Source organism: Lolium perenne, chromosome 7 (assembly GCF_019359855.2).
Source record: "Lolium perenne isolate Kyuss_39 chromosome 7, Kyuss_2.0, whole genome shotgun sequence".
In the NCBI taxonomy this organism is placed as follows: domain Eukaryota; kingdom Viridiplantae; phylum Streptophyta; class Magnoliopsida; order Poales; family Poaceae; genus Lolium; species Lolium perenne.
The window spans coordinates 330,417,007-330,439,813 of record NC_067250.2 but is presented as its reverse complement, the minus strand read 5'-3'; positions in this window follow the sequence as shown (position 1 = coordinate 330,439,813).

Below are 22,807 nucleotides of genomic sequence, written 5' to 3'. Positions count from 1 at the left end.
GTAAATAAGATGCTAGTGGACACCGGAGCGGCAGTTAACATCATGCCGTACTCTATGCTACGTCGGTTGAGACGCTCTAGCTCGGATCTAATCAAGACCAACGTGACATTGAGCGATTTCAACGGCCAAGCGTCTGAGGCACAAGGAGTTTTGAACGTGGACCTGACCGTAGGAAGGAAAACTATCCCTACAACGTTCTTTATCGTCGATAGCACGAGCAGTTATGCTGTGCTGCTTGGAAGAGATTGGATCCACGCCAACTGCTGTATCCCCTCCACGATGCACCAATGCATAATACAGTGGGATGGAGATGAAGTAGAGGTCGTCCAAGCCGACGACTCAGCCGAAATTTCAACGGCTGGCATGAACGCATGGGAAGCAGCAGGCCAAGAACCCCTCTCAGGCATCAACTTGGACGATTGCGAGCGTATCGATGTGACAAAGGGAAGGGTTAAGCTGGTTTTATCCACTGGCCTGACCATGTAGTTGGAGCAAAGCGATGCGCAACTTGGCGAGGCTGATCCTTGTGATCGACCCAAAAGGTCTACGAAGGGACATTACAGAACCTTCAGTCAGCGCTCCAATCATTATGGAGGCCGATCCCAGCAATCGGCCAAAATTACCCTCACCACATGCTCTGCTTGTGTTCACCCTCAACCCTATCAGGAGCCGACGTGCGAATTACAGAGCCGATATCTGCCATTCTTTAACAGATTCGGCTCGGGGGGCACCTGAACATGGGAACAGATGCAGGGGTACATGTGCGCAATGAAATACTGGGGGCCGATAGGAGAAAATCGGCCGGGTAAAAAAAAAAAAAAATTTACAGCCGATGCGCAGCCATCGACTCTAGTTGAATTATGCGATGTTTATCGAGTCTCCACCAAGTCCAGGCCAGCGGGGGTGCCTCCTGTTGCTTCGAGGGAATAAAACAATGGAAACTTCTTCAGCTATTTCGAGCCGATCCGGGTTCCTGAACTCTTTTTGTCAAGGATTTCAAATCTTTGGGGCTAGTTCAGCTGGAACGGACGATTATCGGCTGTTGGAGGAAGAAAGAGGATCGGCTGTGGCGCATTCTCTCTGACATTCTCGCCTCGAGTAAGGCTCGGGGGCAGGCCTAGTGGATACTCTGTTTAAAGAGCCGATGGGGATACCATCGGCTGATCCTTCATTGCAACCGTCTTCACAATGATGAGTACTGAAAAGGATTATTGGGTTTGGTTGGAAAAGTTCAAAGGTTTTCCTGAAGATCCCGCATTTTCCACCAGATTTGGAAAATCATCAGTTGAAGAAGGGAAGGGTGAATTTCAAAGGACCGATGCGGCACTATCGGCTCATTACGCATTGGCAAAAGGGACGAATCGGCAAAGTCAGTAGGAGAGGGAATCGGCTAAATTGAACTCAGAAGAAATCGGCAAAATCAAATTGGGGAAAAGTTCTTCATTGATAGGCGAGATTTCTTACATGAAGAGCTGATTGCTCTCAAAAGGAAATGCTAGGGGATACATTGCCCCATCTGCTACTACTGGCCCTATTAGAGGTCCTATCTATGGGCCATCACTGCCCTCGTCGTCGCCGTCGTCGCCACTGTCGGCGCTGCTCCCGGCGGGCTCGTCGTCGCTCCAATGGCCGCCGACCGGGCCCTCGTTGTCTTCATCTTCTTCGTCAGCATCGTCGCTGTCGAAGTCGCTAAGGTTGCCCGGCCAAGGGCAGAACCGCTTGGCCGGCGGCTCGTCGGAGGAGCTCTCGTCGTCGTCCTCCTCCTCCTCTTCCTGCTCCTCCTCTTCCCCGGGAGAGATGAAGTCGCAGGAGAAGCTGTCGTCGTCGCTCTCCTCCTCCGTTTCCCCGACGGCGAGGAAGCGGAGGTCGCTCTCCCCGTCCGTCGAGGACTGGTCGTCCTCGGACCAGATGGAGAAGTCGTGGTCTGACTCCTCCCCGGCCGCAATGGCGCGGCGGATGTTCGCTGCATGGACTTCTGCCGGGTTGTACTCCGGCGTCGGCTCACGGGATGTGGAGGACTGGCTGGAAGGATCCGATGGAGCAGAGGAGGAAGAAGACATGGTGGCAGGAGGGTTTTTGGAGTGCTAGTGCGGAGGAGATGCAGAGGAGAACTGTTCGTAGCGGTTAAATAAAAGGAGATATAGTGGAAATTCAATGCCACAGCAGTTTCCGAGGAGGTGGTGCCTAAAGAGAAAAAAAAACTGTAAGATCACGCGGAGAAGTTGAGAAGGCAGGGCATCATGATGAAGGATACTGCGACGGTTCTGCCACGACATGACCCGACGAAGGAAAACAGAGTGATTTTGGAATTACCAATTCCAAAACCAGGGGGGCATGTGTTATCACCAGAATTTAACCGAGTCAGAGGTGGGCCACGATTGTGATAGACTTGAAGATGTACATGGAAGGGAGAACAAGAATTGGCCTTATACACGAAGTTGGGCTGAATTGCCCATGTATCTGTAATATATTAGATCGTATCTTTAGATTAAAAGTTAGAGTTTTACTCGTGCACGGTTAGGTGCACGACCGAATTAGAAAGTCCGCTGGACTATAAATATGTATCTAGGGTTTATGGAAAAACAACAACTCACGTTCAACCCAAAACAAACCAATCTCGGCGCATCGCCAACTCCTTCGTCTCGAGGGTTTCTACCAGGTAAGCGACATGCTGCCTAGATCGCATCTTGCGATCTAGGCAGCACAAGCCCCACGTTGTTCATGCGTTGCTCGTACTGAAGCATCTTTGATGGCGAGCAACGTAGTTATCATAGATGTGTTAGGGTTAGCATAGTTCTTCGTATAATATGCTTACGTAGTGCAACCCTTGCATGTCTAGCCGCCCTCACATCTATCTCAGGTGTGGGGGCGGCACCCTGCTTGGTCTTTATTTAGTAGATCTGATCCGTTACGATTGCTCCTTGTTCTGCAAGGATTAGTTTAATATCTGCAATAGTTAGGCCTTACAAAGGGGTGGAGGATCCAGCGGCACGTAGGGTGGCGTTCGCAAGTCCTAAACAGGATGTTCCGACAACTTCATGTTGGTTTTTAGGCCTTGTCTAGGGTCGGCTTACGATCACCGTGCGTGGCCGCGAGGCCCAACCTAGAGTAGGATGCTCCGATTATGCGGTGAAAACCCTAAATCGTCGTAGATCTCATTAGCTTTATCTTGATCAAGCAGGATCACCATATATTCGTGCACCCCGTACGAATCGTGGGTGAATCGGCTCTTTGAGCCGATTCACAGGATAACCTGAGAGCCGATCGAGGCTCGTATTTAATGTTTACGTGTATGCCATGCAGGAAACTAAGCGAGGCATCCCCATCACCTTCCTGACCAGGTATAGGTCAGGTGGCACGCCCTTGCACTTCGCATCGGACGTGTGACCAGAAGAGCATTGCGGGCCGTCGCTCGGAGGGGTCTCAGCCAGCCGCAGCTCTAGGCTCTTCCCGGCTCTACTAGTGTTGACAGGCCGCTGCCCGCCGGTGGGTTTTGGCAGTCAACAGTGTCTTGATCTCCCCGGCAACGGCGCCAGAAAAAGTGCTTGATGCGCGTAGATGTACACGTCCGTTGGGAACCCCAAGAGGAAGGTGTGATGCACACAGCAGCAAGTTTTCCCTCGGAAAGAAACCAAGTTTATCGAACCAGTAGGAGCCAAGAAGCACGTGAAGGTTGTTGGTGGAGGAGTGTAGTGCGGCGCAACACCAGTGAAACCGGCGCCAACGTGGAACCTGCACAACACAATCAAGATACTTTGCCCCAACGTAACAGTGAGGTTGTCAATCTCACCGGCTTGCTGAAAACAAAGGATTAAGCGTATCGAGTGAAAGATGGTGTTTGTTTGCAAAGAACAGTAAGAACTATGATTGCAGTAGAATGTATTCAGATGTAAAAGAATGGACCGGGGTCCACAGTTCACTAGTGGTGTCTCTCCAATAAGATAACTAACATGCTGGGTGAACAAATTACAGATGGGCAATTGACAAATCAAGATTCAATACATATCAATGATGATTACTATGAGATTTTAATCAGGGCATTACGAGAAAGTACATAGACCGCTATCCAGCATGCATCTATGCCTAAATAATCCACCTTCGGGTTAGCATCCACACCCCCTCCAGTATTAAGTTGTAAACAATAGATAATTGCATTAAGTATGGTGCGTAATGTAATCAACACAAATATCCTTAGACAAAGCATTGATGTTTTATCCCTAGTAGTAACAGCACATCCACAACCTTAGAACCTTCTATCACTGTCCCAGATTCAATGGAGGCATGAACCCACTATCGAGCATAAATACTCCCTCTTGGAGTTACAAGTATCAACTTGGCCAGAGCCTCTACTAGCAACGGAGAGCATGCAAGAACATAAACAACACATATATGATAGATTGATAATCAACTTGACATAGTATTCTAAATTCATCGGATCCCATCAAACACAACATGTAGCATTACAAATAGATGATCTTGATCATGTTAGGCAGCTCACAAGATCTAAACAATGATAGCACAAGCGGAGAAGACAACCATCTAGCTACTGCTATGGACCCATAGTCCAAGGATGAACTACTCACGCATCAATCCGGAGGTGGGCATGATGATGTAAAGCCCCTCCGGTGATGATTCCCCTCTCCGGCAGGGTGCCGGAGGCGATCTCCTGAATCCCCCGAGATGGGATTGGTGGCGGCGGCGTCTCTGGAAGGTTTTCCGTATCGTGGCTCTCGGTACAGGGGTATTCGCGATGAAGGCTTTTAGTAGGCGAAAGGGTAGGTCAGGGGCGGCGCGAGGGGCCCACACCATAGGGCGGCGTGGGCCCCCCTCTGGCCGCGCGGCCCTATGGTGGCGGCGCCTCGGCGCCCCACTTTGTTATCCCTTCGGTCTTCCGGAAGCTTCGTGGAAAAATAAGACCATGGGCATTGATTTCGTCCAATTCCGAGAATATGTCCTTACTAGGATTTCTGAAACCAAAAACAGCAGAAAACAGCAACTGGCGCTTCGGCATCTTGTTAATAGGTTAGTGCCGGAAAATGTATAATAATGATGTAAAGTATGTATAAAACATTCAAGTATTGTCATAAAAGTAGCATGGAACATAAGAAATTATAGATACGTTGGAGACATATTAGCGACCAGCGCTCCCGATGGGGGTAGCCCCCGAGGCTATGAACAAATGCTTCTATTTGATCATAGGCTCTCGCCATTTCTATTTTGTCATACCCGAAATTTCCTTCCTCGAAAGTAGCCCCCGAGCATTTGATCAAAAACTTTGTATTTGATCAAAAGCTCTCGAGATAACCAATAGTCTTTTTCTTGTCGCCAATGTTCAAATTATCAAAGCCGAACTTTTTCCATTGATAGAATGACGTCACTGGTGACGATAGCCACGACCATTGTATCGGGAAGACGCGAACAACGCTCTCTCTCTATCTTGCGGGCCCAAAAACCCTCATCAATTTGACACGTCGTGCAAGTGGTGGACACACGTCCTTCGCTTTTTCTGGCGCACGTACTGTAGCACCTGTTCTGTTCCTTTATAGTCAAACTACATTTTTACCCTTTAGCCACGTGGACAGCATCCATCCCACAATTATTTCATCCAACGGTGCGCCGTTCCGCCGATTCTCTATTTAAGGTCGTCTTCTTCCTCGAGTCAATCTTTCGCTTGCGCCGCACCTCTGCTTTCCTCTGCAAAAATCCCCCATTGCGACCAGCACTTTCCAAGCTCAGCCACACTCGCACTTCACGCCTACACCATTATTAATGCCACCACGCGCGCGGCTCACCAGGCACAGCACTCCTGAGTCCAAGATGGCGACCGCGGATCTGGGGAGCACTGAGTGGGAGAGATCCAAAATCTCCACCCAATATATCAACTTGCTGAAGAAGCTTGGGATCAGCAAGCAGAAAGACTCGCTGCGCTTCCCCAGCGAGGAGAGCTATCCATCCCCTCCGATGGAGTATCGGGTCAGTTTCGTTGACCACCTCATCCGCGGCCTTTCTTCCCCCATTCACAATTTTCTGCGTGGGTTGCTTTTTGTGTACGAATTTGTTATCACCAGATTTTGGCCAAATCAGGAGATAGGCCGTAAGTGAGATGGGCTTGAAGGATATACGCGTGGAGGATCTCTGAAGCGGCGTTAAACGAGAGTTTGGGCTAAATTGCCCGTGTATCTGTATTTTATTAGATCGTGTTTAGAATTAAAAGGTAGAGTTTGGCCCGTGCACGGTTAGGTGCACGCCTGAATTAGAAAGTCCCTTGGACTATAAATATGTATCTAGGGTTTATGAAATAAACAACAATCACGTTCACAACAAACACAAACCAGGCGCATCGCCACCCCTTCTTTCGAGGGTTTCCTTCCGGGTAAGCATCATGCTGCCTAGATCGCATCTTGCGATCTAGGCAGTACACGTTTATTCGTCTACCTTGTGTTACTCGTGCTGAAGAGTTGTTGACGGCGAGTAGCACTGCTTATCTTAGGTGTTTTGGGGCTTGCATTGATGCTTTTCTTATGCATATTTGCTTAGCAATGCCGTCCCTCGACACCTAGCTGCCCTTACACCTATCTGGGTGTAAGGGCAGCATCTTGTTTGTTCGTTGCTTAGTAGATCCGATCTGTTATAGTTGCTCCTTGTCCTTCAAGGATTAGTTTAATATCTGCATGATTAGGCCTTATGCTGGGGTTGGACGATCCGGTAGTGCGTTAGGTGTTGTTTACCGTTCCTATAAGGGATGTTCCGGGAATTGACGTAATGTTGGTTTTTAGGCCTCTTCTAGGGATAGTTTGCATCATCTTTCGTATCTGCTAGGCCCAACTACGCGTAGGACGTTCCGGTTATGCGGTGAAAACCCTAAACTGTCGTAGATTGGTTTAGCTTTGTTTTGATCAAGCAGGATTCCCATGTCATTGCAAATCCAACGTGAACCATGGGGCGATCGGCTCTTTGAGCCGATCCACAGGGCAACCTGAGAGCCGATAGGGCTCGTATTTAATGTTTACGTGTCTACCATGCAGGAACATAATCGAAGCAATCTAACACCTTCCTGATCGGGTCTAGGTCAGGTGGCACGCCCTTGCAACCGCCAGGACGTGTGCAGGAAACTTGCGGGACGACGCGAGGTGCCAGGGTCCACTAAGCGGCCTTGGGAGCCTCCCGGCTCTTCGTGTTGCTTAACCACTGCTCGCCAGTGAGTTTTGGCAGGCAACACATTCGGGCACGCCCGGTGGGACCATCTTCTACAACATCCACGTCGACACCTGCGTCCGAGATGGCGGACGAACCGATCAAGTACGAGGATCTCCCTGCAGAGCATAAGAAGAAATACGATGAGCTGAAGGCCATCTGTGAAGCCGAACTCATTGGCTCCTTTGAGAAGACCCGTTCGCACGGCATCAGGTTTAAAGGATTCACTCCCCAAGGCGTACTCGAGGGTTTGGATCTGTCTCTCCCTTCGGAGGAACGTACCAGAGCCCTGCGTCAGGAAATCAACTACGTTGTGGCTCATTCGCTACATCGGCATTCCGAGAGCCTGGTGAATCCTTTGGAGCGCATTGCGCTTCATGTGGTCCAAGAAGTCATGAAGCATCAGTACTCCCCCTCAGGGCCTGTTCTAGGGACTCACCAGGGAGAGATGCAACTCCACACCAGGCCACCATTGCCGTATGCGATGGCAGCTCCACAGCAACAAGGTTCGCCAGCTTACGTTGTCTACAAGGTTGGAGGTGATCCTGGCGACTATCAATTCTTATATGAGCCGCCCAAGGAGATCCCACATGGATACGTGTGCACATACGTGCCGGACTGCAACAACTGGACGCAAGCGATCCAGACTCCAACAGGAGGGATTGCCGGAGCAGGAGCGATTGTTACGGCAGGAGGGATGGCTGGAGCAGCAGGGAGTTTGGGAGCAGAAACTGAGAAACAGGCGTGGCTAGCTAAATACGCCACTGCACCGAGTCATGAAAGCTCAACTGCTACAGCTTCCACCGTGGATCAGATCAGTGCAGTCTTGAGAGACCAGTTCGGTATCCTGCCGAAGAAGAAAATAATCGGCTATTCCAAGCCGTATCCCAATGAGTTTGACCTGATCCCGCTGCCACCTAAGTATCGGCTCCCTGACTTCACAAAATTCAGTGGATCAGAAGGATCTAGCTCCATCGAGCACGTGAGCCGATACTTGGCCCAGCTAGGCATGGTTTTAGCATCGGATCAGCTACGTGTGAGGTTTTTTGCGCAATCTCTCACCGGTCCAGCTTTTGGGTGGTACACCTCGTTGCAGCCAAATTCAGTTCGGTCATCGAAGCAGCTGGAAGAGTAGTTTCACACACAATATCATTCAGAAGCCACTGCTGGCATTGCCGATCTGACCCAGGTTCGGCAAAGGCGAGGAGAGACAGTGTCCGAATACATTCAGCGTTTCAGAACTGTCAAGAACCGATGTTATTCGGTTCATTTGTCTGAGAAAGAAGCAGTCGAGCTGGCCGTGGCAGGCCTCGCAGCGCCACTCAAGGATCTGACGTTCCAAGTGGAGTACAATTCGTTGGCGCACATGGTCCAGAGACTAACTTTGTAGGAACAGCGCCACCCAGAACTGTACCAAGACAAGTACAAGCGCACGATAGGCCTGGTCGATGCTGATGAGGATGAAGATCCTTCGGAAGATCAGGAAGTCGCGGTGGCTGAATGGGCTCGGACGGCAGTGCCTGTGTCCTGCAAATGGGTGAATCAACCAGGGCCTCCAAGAGGGTTTGACTTTGATTTGAGCAAAGCTGAGCAGATTTTTGATTGGCTGCTGAAGGAGAAACAGTTGAAGTTACCCGAAGGCCACAAAATCCCTACGTCACAAGAGATGAACGGTAGGCCATACTGCAAATGGCATCATACGTTCACTCACGCCACCAACGACTGCAAAGTATTGCGCGCACAGATTCAAATGGCGATAGAATCAGGCCGATTAACTTTCGGACAATTTGCTATGAAGGTTGACACACGTCCGTTTCCTGGCGTCAACATGGTGGATCTCAGCCACTCCATAAGGTGCGAGCCAGAGTTCTCTTTTAGTGTCAACATGGCAGGGCTTGTGAGCCGCCATGGCAAAGATAAAGCAGAGAGCAGCCACTCTCGTGGCAAGGATAAAGAGGATGCCGATCCACGCGACCGGCCCCATGATGATGATAGACGGTACCTAACCGAGGAGGAAGTAAGAAACGTGCGGTATCAACGTCCACTCTCCGCACATCTCCTTAACAAATATGAACAGCAGTATGACCGACGTCGGCGCTACGACGTAGATGATGAGAGATATCGTCGGTCTGATGTAGAGGACAGGAGGTACCGTCGGCATGATAGAAACAACAACGGGTACGAGCGTCACGCTAGAGGGAGGTCAAGGGAGCAAGATGACATGGATAAGCATTGGGACTGTCCTTTCTTTAAACATTGCTGGGACTCAGGAATGAGCCGATTGCCAACAATCGAGAACTGCCCAGAATGCAGACAGCAAAGGAAGAGAACAAACGAGGTTTCAGTGTTCGAGCGTCTAGGGCCTCTCCCACCTCAGAACAAACGAGCTAAGTCATCTCAAGAAGAAGACTTTGAGGAGTCAGAAGGTGAAGAAGATAGGTATCACCGGCCAAGGTGGTGCCCTGATGGACTCAGCCATTCTCAGAAGCGTAGGGTGCAGCGGCTACGAAACCTGGAGGAAGCCGAGGCACAGTACCTGTACACGTTGAGAAAAGCACGGCCCGATCTGGCCGTGAAAATTCAGCAAAAGTTGGAGACGGAGGCGCGCCCACCGAAGAAAGTGTGGCGCCCTAAACAGACAAAAGCCGATGCAGAGGCATCGGCTGATACAAACATGGTGTTCGTACTCCCGTCAGAGTTTCGCGCTCCAAACGACGAGGAAGTATAGGTGGCTCAATTCGACTGCGGTCCACGGCCAATTATCTTTGAGAAGCCACGAGATAGAAGCTACAGGCATCTGAAGGCCCTATACCTGAGAGGTTATATCAGTGGGCAGCCTGTCAGCAAGATGTTGGTTGACACCGGAGCGGCAGTCAACATAATGCCGTATTCCATGCTACGACGTTTGGGACACTCCGATGATGATCTGATCAAGACCAACGTCACATTGAGCGATTTCAACGGCCAAGCATCAGAAGCAAAAGGTGTTCTGAATTTAGATCTTACTGTAGGCCGGAAAATCATACCTACCGCGTTCTTCATCGTCGACAGCAAAAGCAATTACGCTGTCCTGCTAGGGAGGGATTGGATTCACACTAACTGTTGCATTCCATCCACAATGCACCAATGCATCATACAGTGGGATGGAGATGAAGTGGAGGTCGTTCAGGCAGATGACTCAATCGAGATATCACTAGCTGCCATGAATATTTGGGAGGCAGATGACCAAGAGCCGCTCTCTGGAATCAGTTTGGAAGGCTGTGAGCGCATCGAAGCTTCGAAAAATGGGGTGAGGATGGTCTTATCTACCGGCCTGACAGAGTAGCAAGGTCCAAGACAATGGACGTACGTGGCGAGGCCGATCCCTGCGATCGGCCCCAAAAAATGGAAAGCAAAAATCTCATCTCAAAGCATGTCATGTAGCTACAGTAAAAAACCAAGACGTGGTAAACCTTCACTAAGCATTGCAATCGGCCAAAATTATCCTCGACATACGTTTTTGCCTGGGTTCAGCATTGATCTAACAGGGAATGCCTGAAGAGCCGATACCCTCAATTACTTGAAAGAATCGGCTCGGGGGGCACTTAGATGGATAAGACACGAGGATACAAAGTTTGAAGTGGCTGTCAAATGCCCGGCAGCTCAAGATATATTCTTTGATGATGATGGGTACTGAAGTATGGGGGCCGATGCATAAATCGGCCGTAAAAAATACAAATTTTTTAAGCACAGTCGATGCACAGACATCGACTTTAGAATAGAAAGCCGATGCGCAGCCATCGACTCAAGAGGTACAAACTGTTATAAGCAGAAGCCCAATGGAGTAGTTATCGAGTTACATGGAGAGGCTCTACTGGATGAACTCCTCAATGGAATTGTTTGGTGACTCAGATCCTCTCTTCAAGGACCTCCAACTTCTTTTGCAAGTCTTGAAGTTCAGCAGTGCTAGCAGAAGCGTCAGTTTTGGTGTCCAAAATTGCCTTTTTCTCATTAAAGACGCTAATATTTGTCTGCAATATCAGCTGGGGCAAGTTTGAGGGATCACAACCCTGACCAACAACAAGAACAGCATGAACATGCAGATCAGGCTAAGGGTGAGTTGCATCAGTCTGCCAAAGATGAGGAGCCGATCTGAGCAGCAAGGCGCAAGAATTAAACTAGGAGGAGTTGGAGAGCCATTACATTTGAGGCTTCTTAGTTCAAGGAATGGATTTGCTGATCCTTCCGAACCCTTTCAGTGTGTCGGCTCTTTGGGCGTAAGCTTTCTTGCCACGTTTGATGGGAGCTGGAGAGGCTCAGGGGGGCAGCTCACCCTGAAGGTTTTTCGCTTTGGGGAGCCGATTTTGTTGGAATCGGCTGGCTCTGCATTACAACTTGGAAGCCGATAGTGGCCCATTTGGCTGGCTCACCGCCGTTCTCGCCTTGACTGAGGCTCGGGGGGCAACGGATTTGGTAGATACTCTGTTCTTAAGAAGCCGATTGAGATTTCATCGGCTGGCCCTCCATCATAATCTTCTTCAAAGGAACAGAGCAGGGTTATAAAGTATCACCGAGGAGATTTGCGAGCAGGTGACATCTGTTCTGCAGAAGTATCGGCTTCAGCGTCAAGTCGTTTCAGCAGCGGTTTTGGGGCTCTCTTGAAGGCATTGGTCTGCCACATTGTCCACCAGAGCTCTAAGTCATCGGTCGAAAAAATGAAGGACTGATGCGTTGACATCGGCTTATTGGGCATTGACCAAGTTTACGGTCACTCCTTAGTCGAAAAGATGAAGGGCGGATTATGAGGGACCGATGCGTTGCCATCGGCTCGTTGAACATTGACCGAGTTGACAGTCGGCAAAGCCAGTACGAGGGGAAATCGGCTGAATTAGCATGGAATCGGCAAAATCAAGTTAAGGAAAATTCTTCATTGATAGCAAGATTTCTTACACAAAGAGCTAATTGCTCTCAAAAGGAATTACTAGGGGATACATTGCCCCATCTACTACTACTGGCCCTATGCTGAAGATCCTATCTAGGGGTCGTTGCTGCCCTCGTCATCGTCGTCGTCGTTGTCGCCGCTGTCGACACTGCTCCCGGCCGGCTCGTCGTCGTTGTTGTAGCGGCCGCCGGCAGGACCCTCATTGTCCTCGTCCTCTTCGTCAGCGTCGTCGTCGCTGTCGAAGTCGCTGAGATTCCCCGGCCAGGGGCAGAAGCGCTTGGCCGGCGGCTCGTCGGAGGAGCTGTCGTCCTCCTCCTCCTCCTTCTCCTTCTTCGCCTCCTCGGAGGAGGTGAAGCCGTCCCAGGGGAGGCGATCGTCATCGCTCTCCTCCTCCGATTCCCGTTGGCGAGGAAGCGGAGGTCACTCTCCCCGTCGGTCGAGGACTTATCGTCCTCAGACCAGACGGAGAAGTCGTGGCTCGACTCGTCCCCGGCTTCGATGGCGTGGTGAGTGTTGGCCGCATGGGCCTCCTCCGGGTTCCACTCCAGCGTCGGCTCGCGGGAGGAGGAGGACTGGGCGGAAAGACCCGATGAGGAGGAAGAAGAAGAAGACATGGTGGCAGAGGAGGGCTTTTGGAGTGCTAATGCGAAGGGGATGAAGAGGAGAACTGTTCGATGCGGTTAAATAAAAGGAGATGGAGTGGAGATTTAATGTTCGAGCACTTTTCGAGGATGTGGTGCCAAAACTGGTAAATCGTGCAGAGAAGTTGGGAAGGCAAGTCGTCATGATGAAGAATACTGCGACGGTTCTGCTTTGCCACGACATGACCCTTCAAAGGAAAAACAGAGTGGTTTTGAAATTATCATTACCAAAACCAGGGGGGCATGTGTTATCACTAGATTTTGGCCAAATCAGGAGATAGGCCGTAAGTGAGATGGGCTTGAAGGATATACGCGTGGAGGATCTCTGAAGCGGCCTTGCACGAGAGTTTGGGCTAAATTGCCCGTGTATCTGTATTTTATTAGATCGTGTTTAGAATTAAAAGGTAGAGTTTGGCCCGTGCATGGTTAGGTGCACGCCTGAATTAGAAAGTCCCTTGGACTATAAATATGTATCTAGGGTTTATGAAATAAACAACAATCACGTTCACAACAAACACAAACCAGGCACATCACCACCCCTTCTTTCGAGGGTTTCCTTCCGGGTAAGCATCATGCTGCCTAGATCGCATCTTGCGATCTAGGCAGTACACGTTTATTCGTCTACCTTGTGTTACTCGTGCTGAAGCGTTGTTGATGGCGAGTAGCACTGCTTATCTTAGGTGTTTTGGGGCTTGCATTGATGATTTTCTTATGCATATTTAATTAGCAATGCCGTCCCTCGACACCTAGCTGCCCTTACACCTATCTGGGTGTAAGGGCAGCATCTTGCTTGTTCGTTGCTTAGTTGATCCGATCTGTTATAGTTGCTCCTTGTCCTTCAAGGATTAGTTTAATATCTGCATGATTAGGCCTTATGCTGGGGTTGGACGATCCGGTAGTGCGTTAGGTGTTGTTTACCGTTCCTATAAGGGATGTTCCGGGAATTGACGTAATGTTGGTTTTTAGGCCTCTTCTAGGGATAGTTTGCATCATCTTTCGTATCTGCTAGGCCCAACTACGCGTAGGACGTTCCGGTTATGCGGTGAAAACCCTAAACTGTCGTAGATTGGTTTAGCTTTGTTTTGATCAAGCAGGATCCCCATGTCATTGCAAATCCAACGTGAACCATGGGGCGATCGGCTCTTTGAGCCGATCCACAGGGCAACCTGAGAGCCGATAGGGCTCGTATTTAATGTTTACGTGTCTACCATGCAGGAACATAATCGAAGCAATCTAACACCTTCCTGATCGGGTCTAGGTCAGGTGGCACGCCCTTGCAACCGCCAGGACGTGTGCAGGAAACTTGCGGGACGACGCGAGGTGCCAGGGTCCACTAAGCGGCCTTGGGAGCCTCCCGGCTCTTCGTGTTGCTTAACCACTGCTCGCCGGTGAGTTTTGGCAGGCAACAGAATTGCAACTTCACCATCTTACTCCCAACTCCATCCTCCACATCTCGATCTTCATCACTCTTTGCGAATCTTTCCTTGGAGTCCTGCCTAACTGGGCTTTATGGAAGCGCATTTTCCTCCTTCGCCGTAATGGCTCTCCCAATGTTGCCTATAACATAGGTGGCGTTGTTATCAGTGTTCGCCCTGATGTCGAATATTTTGACGTCAAATTCCCTGACTCAGTTCAAGGGTGGCGCAAAAAATGGTTGTATATCCACGAAGAAACCATGACTCACAACATTCCCCCTTTCGATGGCAACGAAAAAATCTGTCGCCGCCGGTCCTGGGATGCAGAGGCTAGCGACGAAGAAAAAGCGGCGACAGATGCACTGATGACACGCATCCATGGGCTTCAAAATACCCGTGGACAAGAATTGTCGGGTATCGAAATCACGGCGTATTTCCTTAGGATTAGGGTGCAGCCTTTGCAAGCTCGCAAAAACCCCCTTTGGATGTATGCTGGCGACGAGGATGTGGATCGCCTGTCGATAGATTTATCGGTCAAGGACTTAGAAAAACTTGTCCGAAAAATCTCGTCGCTTAGTAAGAAAGACACCGTCCCGTCATCTTGCCGTGTGGCACCATATAGCGCCACCAACGCACTCCCGCAGGTAATATTTTTTATCGTCTGCTTGTTCATGCACTCTTTTTTTTCTCTTTTTGTACTGCTATTTCTTCGACTGCTGTTTATTGATACAAATTTCTATCGATATTTTTTCTATTTTGTCCAGAACCACAAAACTGTGTCACCTCTTCCTCCCCTTCCCGAAGGTGGAGAAGTCGAAGAACGGGCTGTTGTCACCGACGACAACCAGGGTACTTCTTGCCCTGAGAGTGAGATCGCGGATTCTCAAAAATCCACGACATCCTCTGAAAAAGAAGTTTAATCCGAGCCGACCGCATCGGCACACTCTCCTCCCTCAGCTGCTTCTCCAAGGAACAAGAGAAAAAGGGACGAAGTTGCCGATTCCGGCACCTCCAAGGAACAAGAGAACCAGGGTACTTATTTGTAGTGGTGACAAGGATGAAAATCCACCTATAGACGCTACTGCTCGAACGAGTACGTCTCGTACTTTAGTAATCTCTGAAGCTCATCCTGATGGGGATGAAACCTCGCCTCCTCAGCAAGACACAAGCATCCTACTCCAGTGGCGAGCCCCCGAGCCTCTTCGCCAAAGAGAGCTAGGATAGAGCCAGCCAAGGAGCCTGCCACGTTAATTGGTGGTTCCACGACTCCTTTAATGGATGATGTAAATTGTGTCTTTTTCTCTCTTTTTTTTATATATCCCGAATATTTTCAGTGCCTTGAACTCCCCTATGGTTTTTGCTTGGTGCTGTCGAGCTTTCGCTTCCTATACTGATTTCTCTTTTCTGTGGTTTTCTCTTCAGCCTTTGATGAAGGAATTTATCCGCCTCGGTACCCAATTTATCGGGTACAGTGATTATGCCGCCAAGCTTGAAGGTACTTTTTTTTACCTGCCTCTTCTGCTGAATATACTCCTTCATTATTTTGTCATGATATTTTACTGTCGTTTATTATGCCAGAGACTCTTGCGGAATCCATAAAATGCGCTAACGCTCTTGCTATCAACTTAGAGCAAAGCGAAAGAGCTTGCAAAAAAGCTGAAGCAGATGCTGCCGCCGTCGAAGATCTTCGAAAAAGACTTCATGACGCGGAAACTTCTCTGAGCGACAACATAGCTCACCAGTCTGCTCGTGAAAAAGAAATCCTTACTCGCTTGGAGTCGCAAAGTCGACGTTTTGTTAGTAAGTACTCAGATCCTTGCTATTTCTTTGGGTCGTCATATTTGTCCTTGCTCGCCTTTTCTTGACAAGCTTCTGTTTACTCTTTTAGGGAAATCGCAGCAAGAGTATGACCTGGAAAATCCTGAAGGTGATCACCTTCTTGACGCGCTTTCCCTCCTTGAGATCCATGGAGATGAGGCGCGCGAAGGCCTTCCGAAGCCAGGACAGGTCTGTCGCGACTTTTTCCCTACTTCTTCATGAAGGAGGAGGAACCCACGACTTTTACTGCTCTCGCTAAGTGCTTCAATTCTCAAGAAGATCTTGGGCTCAAACTTCGCCAAGAAAGATTGAAAGTCGGTGTTGAAGGCACTATCGCCTTGGTTGCTGACAGCCAACAAGATGTCGACTGGGCGAGAGTTGGCGACACGAAGGAGATGGAAACGAAGAGATGGTGATCGTTGATTAAGGCTGCCAAGCCAAACTCAAAGAAAATCCTCGCCTACCTCGGCTGCAAACCAACTCCCGCTCCTAGTTCATCGAAGCCGGAGGTCAAGTAGACCACCTTGTCTCCTCTTTTGTTTTGTTTCTCTTTTGATGCTGTCGCCATAGTAGTTTTGGCGAAAACTGCCCCATTAGTTCATTAGGAACCTTCCTTTTGTAATATCCATGTAAACACTTTGAAAATCATTGGAAATCTACTTTTTCTTGTTGATTGATGTCGAAACTTTTATTTCCAGTTGATTTTTTATGACTACACTGCAACTCCTCGCCCTTCCGACGATTTTCCTACTTCGTCCCATTCGAAGAAAACACCTGTCGATGATGAACTTATTGAAGATTCCTCGAGTAAGGGTTCATCACAAAAGACTTGAAAGAACTTCGCCAACAACTTTAGTCTATGAAGAAGCAAGCACTTATAATAATGGAGCAATCTCAAAAATCATCAGAGAGGGAAAAAATTGCGCTTCAACAGGCTCAAGATGCTATAGCTGTAAAAGAAACCGCGGTTTCTGAGGCTGCCGAAGCTTCTTCACGAGAGAACTACATGCTTCAACTGATGAATGACTCCAGCTTGGATATGACAGGTATACTCCATTCACTTGATCATACTCTATTTTATTCTTGCTGTTTTTCTTTCCTCGCTGATTCCTCCTCTGAAACAGGTTCTTTTTTTGACACCGCTGCCGAGGATCAACGTGTTGAAGCTCGATCCAATGTGCTTATCAAACTTGCAGCTGAGCATGGTTCTAATTTTTGGGTTACACCTGAACGTACCCGCCAAATCGTCAGATTTCAAGATCGCGCGAGTCAGGTCCGTGATTTTCTCGACTTCTGCACAAGGACCTTGTCCTTAGTTTATAGCACCATGTTCCCCGCGCAACAAGATGCCAGAAACCCTTCCTGCTCTGATGGACAAGTTTCGGGATGCCCCTCGAATCCATGGCTTTGTGCGGGCCCAATTATCTGCTGGCGCAAGATTTGCTATGATGATGATACAAATCTGCTATCCGAAGTTAAACATGAGTCGAATTGTTGCCAAGTGCTTGGCCAAGATGGCGAAAAGGAAGAGGGACATTGGAAAAATTGATGACGTTGTGACCCCTGTCGCAGAAGAAATGATGGATGAACTTCTTCGGATGGACGCTGAGTTCTTCGTGAAGGGTAGCTATGCTGAACATAGTACTCGTGCTGTGAATACTGAGCGATTAACCATAGATGATATTCTAGGCAGTGATTGAAAGTTTTTCCCTTTATTTTGTCAAATCCATCTCGGTAGTTTCATCTTGTATATTGTAGACACAATCTATATTGTACAGCTGCTGGATATGCTTTTCTTATTTTTTCCCTTTAATCCTCCGAGTGTTTCGGTAACTAATGTCTGTATTTTTATTTGGGTTTGCGAGGTTTTTAAACCAAAGAAAATAAATGTATACTGTATTTGCGATTGATAGCCCCCGAGCGTATCGTTGAGCTGTAGTCATCTTTTGTTTGGCGAACTATTTTTTCTGCTGAGGTAAATAAATATATTGCGCAAGGAGTTATATATTTTGTTTATGAGCCCCCGGGCCTATCGACGATAAGAATGTAGGTCATCAATATCTTTATTATATTGCAGCACCGCGAGCCCGCCTCATTAAAAACCTTTTCAGCCCCACTCGGTGCCCTGAAAAGGAAAAGAGTGCGTCTGGAAACTCGCGAGCGTTTCAGTATATTGTATGTTTACAAGGAAGACTATATTTCGACTCTAGGCATAGAAACGCCTGAGTTGCGCCACGTTCCAAGGATTTGGCTCGGCAGCTCCTGTCTTCTTGTCCTTGATTCTGTATGCTCCTCCTTCGATTACTTCTGTGACGATGTAAGGGCCGAGCCACGGCGATTCGAGTTTCTCATGGGTTTTTTGTGTGAGCCGAAGAACTAGGTCGCCTACCTGGAAGGATCTTGGCCGCAAACATCGACTGTGGTAAATTTTTAAGTCCTGCTGGTATTTGGCGACTCGGGACAGTACTTCGTCGCGAGCTTCATCGAGTGCATCGACCTCATCTTCCAAAGCCTTTCTTGAAGTTTCTTCCTCATATTCCGTTACTCTTGGAGAGTTATGCTCTATTTCTATCGGCAGTACAGCCTCAGCTCCGTGGACCAAGAAGAACGGAGTTTCCTGTGTCGCTGTATTTGGTGTTGTTCGAATACTCCATAACACACTGGGCAGCTCCTCTGGCCAGGTATGTCGAGCTTTTTCCAATGGTGCGAGCAGATGTTTCTTGATACCGTTCCATATGGTACCGTTGGCTTTCTCGACTTGACCATTGGTCTGCGGGTGCGCAACAGAGGCAAAGTGTAATTTGATGCCCACCTCTGCGCAATATGCCTTGAATTCATTGGACGTGAAATTACTACCATTGTCCGTTACGATACTATTAGGGACCCCAAATCGGAAAACGATACTTTTCACGAACTTGACTGCTGATGCTGCATCTGGTGAATTTATCGACTTTGCTTCTATCCACTTCGTGAACTTGTCGACAGCTACGAGCATGTACTCGTATCCTCGTGGCGAAGCTTTGTGCAATTTTCCCACCATATCAAGGCCCCACTGAGCGAAAGGCCATGACAGCGGTATTGGCATTAACTCTGCTGCCGGAGAATGAGGTTTGGCGGCAAACCTTTGGCACGCGTCACAAGTGCGTACTATATCCTTGGCATCCTCAATTGCTGTTAACCAATAGAGCCCTGCCCTGAAAACCTTGGCTGCTATAGCTCGACTGCTTGCGTGGTGTCCGCACACTCCTTCGTGTACATCCTTCAAAATTAACCTCCCTTGCTCAGGTGTGACACATCTTTGTAATACTCCCGAGATACTTCGTTTATACAACTCTCCTTTTATCACAGTGAAGGCTTTGGATCACCTGATAACTCGCATTGCTTCAACTGGATCGTCGGGTAGGTCCTGCTTCGTAATATATGCTATATATGTTTGCATCCACGGAATCTGCATCATCATCACTACCTCAGGTTCATCTTCTTCTCCTGATGGTATCTCTTTAGCCCCCGAGGGTTTCTCTTCCTTCTCCTTCTTCTGCTGTTTCTTCGCCTTGGTGGATCTCTCCGATATCTCTTCCCAGAACACACCAGGTGGTATTGCGAGACATTGCGACCCGATGTTTGCAAGAACATCGGCTTTGTCATTACTTAGCCTGCTAATGTGATTTACCTCGCACCCATCAAACAGCTTCTCGAGCTCATTATACACCTCCTTATATGCTATCATGCTATCATTGACTGTGTCGCATTGATTCATGACTTGTTGAGCCACCAATTGCGAGTCGCCAAAGATTTTTAGTCGAGTTGCGCCACAAGCCTTCGCCATTTTCATCCCATGTACAAGAGCTTCATATTCTGCCTCGTTGTTAGACGCGTTTGGAAACGTCATCCGTAAAACATACTTCAATTTATCGCCTTGTGGTGACATCAGTATCACGCCTGCTCCCGTTCCCTCTAGTCTCTTGGACCCGTCGAAGTTCATAGTCCAGGTTCTCGATAAGTCCGGGGGTCCCGTATTTTGTAACTCCATCCACTCTGCGATGAAGTCTGGTAGAATTTGCGACTTTATTACTTTTCTTTTTTCGTACGTGATCTCCCGAGGGGAAAGCTCTATTCCCCACAGGGAGACACGACCTGTAGCTTCTGGATTGTTTAGTATATTGGATAAGAGTGCCTCATTAACCACTATTATCGGGTGCGCCGAAAAATAATGTCGCAGTTTTCTTGCGGTTGTAAACACTCCATATGCTAGCTTCTGGTACTGCGGGTACCGTTGTTTGGAAGGCGATAAAACTTCGCTACCAAAATATACCGGCCGTTGCACTTCATGGAGTTTTCCTTCTTCTTCCCTTTCGACCACAAGCACTATGCTAACCACCTGAGGTGTGGCTGCAATATATAAGGAGAGGTTCCTTCTCCTTGGGCGCCACCAATATTGGTGGTGTCGAGATTGTGCGCTTGAGATCTTCGAAAGCTCTGTCCACTTCATCGTTCCATTGAAATTTATCGCCTTGCTTGATCAACACGTAGAACGGCAATGCCTTTTCTCCTAGCCTGGCGACGAATCTGCTCAAAGCTGCGACTCGCCCAGTCAACTGTTGTATTTCTTTTAACTTTGTTCGCTTCCTCATTGTTACGATGGCTTGGATTTTCTCTGGATTGGCCTCAATCCCTCTCGCCGAAACTAGGAACCCGAGGAGTTCGCCCGCAGGAACACCAAAGGAGCATTTTGTCGGGTTCAACTTAAGGCAGAACTTGTCAAGGTTGTCGAAAGTTTCCTTCAAATCCTCGATCAAAGCTGACCCCTTCTTTGTTGTTATGACGACATCGTCAATGTATACTTGTACGTTTTTACCAATCTGTGTTGCCAAACACTTTTGCATCATCCGCTGATATGTTGCTCCCGCGTTTTTTAGACCGAAAGGCATTGTTCAACAGAACACACCATATGGTGTTATAAAAGCTGTTTTGACTTCGTCGTCTTCTTTTATTCTGATCTGGTTATAACCAGAGTATGCGTCCAAGAAGGAAAGACATTCACATCCTGCCGTGGAGTCGATAATTTGATCGATCCGCGGGAGGGGAAAGTGATCCTTTGGACAATGTTTATTTAGACACGTGGAGTCGACGCACATGCGAAGGACTTTCGTGTTTTTCTTAGGGACCATCACTGGATTAGCTACCCATGTGGCCTCCGTTTGTATTTCTTTGATAAAGGCAGCTTCTCTGAGTCGATTGATTTCTGACAGCATAGCTTTGCGGTTTGGCTCCGAAAAACGCCGCAAGGGTTGTCTGATTGGTTTCGCCACTGGATCCAAATTAAGGTGGTGCTCGGCAAGTTCCCTGGGTACTCCTGGCATGTCAGCTGGACACCATGCGAAGATTTTCCAGTGCTCACGGAGGAACTCGACGAGCGCGCTTTCCTATGCGAGATCCATGTTTGTTGCGATGGATGTCGTTTTCTTGGGATCTGTTGGGTGAATCTGGACTTCCTTAGAATCCTTAGTAGTGTCGAAGGTTGGTTCCTTGAGTGGCCTCCCTGAATCCGGTAATATATCATAATCCGTTGTTAGCTTTGATGCCATGTATTCTGCCTGCATCCCAAAAGTTTCTGACACTCGATGAAAGTCCTTGTCGCACTTATCAGCTAGCGCAAAACTGTCTTTTACTGTAATTGGTCCCTTGGGTCCAGGAAGCCTCCAAAGTAAGTACGTATAGTGTGGAACCGCCATAAACCTGGCATACGCTGGTCGCCCCAATAAAGCATGATACTGTGACGGGAAATCCACGACTTCAAACTCCAATCTCTCTATCCTGTAGTTTTCTCGGGTTCCAAACTGAACATCAAGGTTGATTTTTCCCAGCGGATAATTTGGCTTATCTGGCGTGATTCCATGGAAACGTGTGTCAGTCGGTTTTAGGTTCGCCAGGGATATGTTCAACTTCCTTAGTGTATCCGCGTACATAAGGTTTAAACTGCTGCCTCCATCTATGAATACTCGAGAAACGTCGAATCCCGCGATCACCGCTGGTAAGATAAGTGTTGATTGCCCTGGTCGAGGAACTTGCTGCGGGTGATCCGCTATTGTGAAGCCGATGTCCTGTCCCGACCAATTCAGGTACTCAATCGTTGGTGGAGGCATCTTCTCTGCCATGAATACTTGTCGTGAGATTACTTTCTGAGCCCTATTAGACGGCCTAGCTTTCTGGATCATCGAAACCGCGCCGTTAGAGTTAGGGTTGATACGCGCGAAGCACACCTCCGTTGGGAACCCCAAGTGGAAGGTATGATGCGTATAGAAGCAAGTTTCCCTCAGTATGAAACCATGGTTATCGAACCAGTAGGAGCCAAGAAGCACGTGAAGGTTGTTGGTGGAGGAGTGTAGTGCGGCGCAACACCAGTGAAACCGGCGCCAACGTGGAACCTGCACAACACAATCAAGATACTTTGCCCCAACGTAACAGTGAGGTTGTCAATCTCACCGGCTTGCTGAAAACAAAGGATGAAGCGTACCGAGTGGAAGATGGTGTTTGTTTGCAAAGAACAGTAAGAACAATGATTGCAGTAGAATGTATTCAGATGTAAAAGAATGGACCGGGGTCCACAGTTCACTAGTGGTGTCTCTCCAATAAGATAACTAACATGCTGGGTGAACAAATTACAGATGGGCAATTGACAAATCAAGATTCAATACATATCAATGATGATTACCTTTTAAAAGCGCGTAGAAGATCTTGACGGTGCCACTGTCGGGCAGCACTGATGGCGTGTATTTCACACATTCGTTGGGAACCCCAAGAGGAAGGTATGATGCGCA